Genomic DNA, 4,835 nt, shown 5'->3' with positions numbered 1-4,835 from the left:
AAACAAAATTTTCCACAAACAGCACACAGACGGCATTATGCCGGGAAGTTATAAGCCAGCCACATGAACAAAACTTTTTTTCTCGCTGAAGTATTCTAGCAGTTCACTGTTTTCGAAGCAGTAAGTCAGCACATTTTTTTTTTCAAATACAATTCAGATGGTCGCCAAAGTGGCTGGGACGTTTGGCATGGAATGGTCCAGCTATATTTAAGCAAAATAGCTTACACAAATAACAATATTTGTTCATCTACCATGAACACACTAGAAAAAGTTGTTCAGGCATTGTGACACTAAAATTTTCAGCGTCGTACTGCCTGAACAACTTCTTAGATAAACTCCAAACTCACGCCGAGAAAAAGCCGCTCAATCACGGTGGTTGTTAAAGGCCTTGCAGCCGTAGACAATGTTGAAAATAAAAAAAAATCAACTCATCAGTGCTGTCACTCCTTCCTTCTTCGTCATTACTGACACGGAAGATTTTTCGGTTATCCATGTGGAGGTTCAGGAAGTAGGCTTGCTCTAGGCTGGGTCCAGGGTAGACTACGCAGGACGTCAGCTGCACCCTCTCATCCTGTAATAAGAGCAAATATGACTTCTCATAAAAAATTTTCGTGCTGTTCTGGCAGCACCATATATAAAGAATGTGTAGTGTGTATCCTTCGAAATGGCGTGTAATTGACATTACACTGAACTCGAAGCATACAGCCCATACATTCCAATAATTTCGTATGATAAAGATAAGAGTTTTCCAGCATACAGCGAATTTCCGAAATGAGGTGAAGTGTAAGACTACAGCTCAAAAATGGCACTTACGAAAGCCTGAACTCACTTAAGAATCAAATTCCTTCTAGGGTAGTGAGCCAGTGTGAAAAACAATTCTTGAAGTACAACGTTTAGAACATGTAGCATTACTCAAAACGCACAAGAAACTTACCTCTTCATGTACAAACAGTGAAGACATCTCTGCTTTCTCTTTTACATGAGAACAAATGATCTTGGGCGTGGCACTAGCGAAGAGGTCTGCAAAAAAAAAAAGTAAAAGATTTACTTACTTAAATCACGCCTCTAACAATCTGAGGAATTGTTACAAGTCACCAATCAGTGCAATTCTGACTGCCTCTATAAGGGCATCAAAAATGAACAATTTTCTCGTTCTTTCTACCCTCACAAGACGCTCCGTCAATGGAATCTAATCCAAATTTGACGCTGTGCTTCCTATTTGCCTGCTTTCTAGACGTAGGGCTGCGAACATGTGTTTTCTGCACCTAATCTAGCACAGAAATTCGTCATCTATAATTCAATCATCTTAATTCATTGTAATTTGATAAAAGATGTGATAGCTCGTCCAGTTTTTAAAGAGTTGCGGGCCTGCAATAGGCACTGCCTTGCACGTATGAAAGTACTTCTTTAAAAAAAAATTCAAAGCTTGCTTTCAGAAAAAGCGTCTGGCATATTTCGACAACCAAGCCCATCCTCTGATGACAATCAGGGGCACGCTATTAGCGATTATTCACTACGAGATTTACAAACGTAGCCCGTGCCTAAATACTCAGTTAAACACAATCACGCAAGTAAGAGCGCTCGAACGACACCAACGCGCGCGGACGCCGACTACGTTGCAGCAGCCATGACTTATGCTAGAGAAACCGCACATAGCTCCAACAGTCACGTATACTTTCTCGATTCTTTTATAACGCCGAACATTATCGCAGATGAAAGCGAAGCACGAAAACAGCAAACAGAAACGAGGGAAAACAACGCACGGCGATGGCCACAACAACGCTCTTTGGAAGTCTGCTAGATCTTTCCCTGTTGCTGGTGGCACTTGTCCTAAATAGCTTAAAAGACCGAGGCACACGTGCTGGGAGCATCGCGGCATATCAGCACCTCCAACTATACCGTCTTTAAGCAAAAAAAAGCCATTTCGCACAGTGCGCCTTCGTACATAATTTTTGCTTTTTCTTTCTTTTTTTGCGCTTACACCTACAGAAGCACGTTGCACATATGAGTATTATTATAAATGTTATTACGATGTAGCCCAAAGCACATCTTAAAACAATATCAAGCACTTTGTGCAGTGTAGAGACAATGTGCGATCAGCAACTAATCCCGCCCTTGTTAAGTGATCACATCACTCACTGTATGAGTGATGCAGGCACTTACACAACATCGCGCATAGCAGTGTGAACTCGTTAAGTCCCAGGTTTAATCGGGCATCTGCAACAGGCCCGCGAACGCATGCTGTTGTAAATGGCTGGCAGCCTACTTCGGCAGAGCTGCTGCAGGCGCCCAGCTAGCGCTGTATGATTACTATTTACGAAAACAGCACACTCACCGTTAACAGGCCCACGTTGTCCGTGTCCGCCACTCCATGAATATTCCTTAATCCGAGCGTCACTTCGAACACGGTGTCATGCGTGACCACCACTGAATATGCGCCTGTTCGCTAGAACACACACAGTGACCAAGACCCCCAACCAACGCAACGCATTTGAAAGACTGATGAGACAGAGAGGGCAACACTGAGAGAGAGAAGGAGGAGGCACTGGCGGCGGCGTGGCGGCGCCGCAGCTGTCGACGCAGGTGTCCGGTGACGCAACTCTTCGCTTATCTACGCCGCCGTTGTGGGAGCAACGCTGGCTGGGTTGAGCAGGGGGGGGGGGAGGAGCGGCAAACCCGCCAAGACGGCGCCGAAAGGCAAACGCTATGGCGCATACGGCGGACGGCCGTTCAACGCGGAATGACTCCTTGTAAACGGCCACTCTCCTTCCAGCCAGTCGCACAGCGACGCAGGTTATTTACCAGCCTCGGGTTCTTTGAGTATTTTGACGGAATGCGATTGCAGTGGGCGAAAAATAGTGAAGCAAAACTTGCGCAAAACAAAGCGCACCATGGAATGGCCAGAAACAATATTTATTTCGTCCTCGGTGGCATTAGCGGGAGAGCATCGCTACACCTTTTTCCAGAGAAATTTCTTTTTGCATTGTCTGTGTCAGGCGATTCCGCGTATGGTGCCGCAAACACTGAATGCGTAGTCGAAGCTGGAACAAATTAATCCACAGTAGCGGATGTTTAGAAGGCTTGTCATGCACCACGAAACGTGCCGAGGTTGTTATAACAAACTTTTTGCTGACCACATGATCAGCACATAATTCCATACGGTTGCCCAATGAGCTAGCTAAGCACCTGTAGCAAAGGCAGTGCACGTTCTTGTTAAACGTTGTTAATATAAACGATGGTTGTGCATAAGTGCAGTGACAGCTTTCCGTGTGAATTGGTCATAACCCACGTTTTCTAGCGTAGAAGCGCCTCTTCGGACCTAATCAGCTACCACAGCAAGTTCGTAAGCAACGATGAGGTGCGAGAATGTGCAGCTGTTTTCCATCTACTGAATAGTCCGTGTACAGTGCGTTGACCACCGCCATTCCTTAAGCCACCTCCCATATAGACCCCCCGTCTGAACAGATGTGGGACCTTAAACACTAAGAAGCAGTGCCCCCCCCCCCGCACACACACACGAAATTTGAGGGCGCACGGGCTGATGCACACGCATACTTATTCACAGGCGCACACACATACACGTATACACACATACGGCAACACACACACGCGACCGTAAACGCACGCATGCATGGGCATACACATGTGCACAGGCACGCTTAACACAAGCACGGACTCGCACATACACGCGGCACGCACACATGCACGGGTGTACACACAATCGCGCTTACACGCGAACACATGCGCAGGCTCACGCACACACACCCATACTCGGGCGAACATTATGTTCCTGTATATAATCCACAGCGAACATGTAGCTTATAACCAACGCTAAGGTGAGCTTTCGTAACGTGGATTGCAGTTAATTGCCATTATAGATGAAACGCGATTTGCTTCTGCTGGCATTCTGCTGTATTCGGAGAGCACCTTCACACATTATAAGTCAATTAGGCCGTCATTTAACGCAAGGTCCACATACTCGTGCAGTAGCTACGCTGCTCGACCGCCAATCCGAAGGTTGCGGGTTCGATGCCGGCCGTGGCAGTCGAATTCAGATGGAGGCGAAAAAGTAGAAGCCTGTGCACTGCGCGATATCAGCGCCCATTAAAGAACACCAAATGGTCAAAATCTCTAGAGCTTTCCACTACGACGACCCTCATAATCATATCGACGTTTTTGAGACGTAAAATACCAAATATTATAATTATGTGTTCTTCTTATGCTGCATTATCCATCTGATGAATCGTCGCCTACACCCTTCTCAGGCACAAAAGCACCCTTAGAGCCTATTTTAGGGTGCTATCGAGGCAAGCACCCAAACAAATGGGTGCTTTTTTTTCAATCGACCATTTATGGGTGTTAAAGGGTGTTGCAAAGGGTGCTTTCTCGTAAAAGCACCCTTTTTACACCCTTTTGGGTGTAAAAATTTTTACTGTGTACTACTACGTCTACGTCATGCCCACATTCTCTGAGCGCGCGCCTGCGAAAAGAAGAGAAAGCAGCGATCATCTGATTGTCCATTTCAGCGGCGCGAGCGTTGCGAATTTCGGCAGAAATTATTGTGAACACCTCATGCACAGATTGCGCTCGTCTGTTTGAATTTGTCCAATCTAGTGAGGGGCCCTTTCATGCAGGTAACAGTTGTTATATACGTTTCTGTTCGATTAATGTAAGGGCAGGGTTACTGTGCTTAGATAGGGTATTTGGTCTTGTGCGTACTATTTTTAAACACTATGCTGTAAATATTCCAACGATTGCTTGCACATTTTCCAAGAAGTCTTTTTGAGTGATAAAGTTGCATAATAGCAGACGTGTACTACTTTATTTCGCTCTTA

At 45.7% G+C, this 4,835-nt stretch overlaps 1 long non-coding RNA gene across 1 annotated transcript; it reads right to left on the bottom strand.

Annotated features, from left to right (window-relative positions):
* Positions 1-402: 402 nt before the first annotated feature.
* Positions 403-2,420, bottom strand: LOC142785713 (uncharacterized). Its single transcript, XR_012888981.1, has 3 exons — positions 2,336-2,420; positions 935-1,020; positions 403-571 (listed from the first exon to the last, which is right to left on the bottom strand). It is a non-coding gene; the product is annotated as an uncharacterized LOC142785713 (long non-coding RNA).
* Positions 2,421-4,835: the final 2,415 nt, after the last annotated feature.

Source organism: Rhipicephalus microplus, chromosome 2 (assembly GCF_043290135.1).
Source record: "Rhipicephalus microplus isolate Deutch F79 chromosome 2, USDA_Rmic, whole genome shotgun sequence".
Taxonomy (NCBI): Eukaryota; Metazoa; Arthropoda; class Arachnida; order Ixodida; family Ixodidae; genus Rhipicephalus; species Rhipicephalus microplus.
This window is presented reverse-complemented; position numbering and strand designations above follow the sequence as displayed.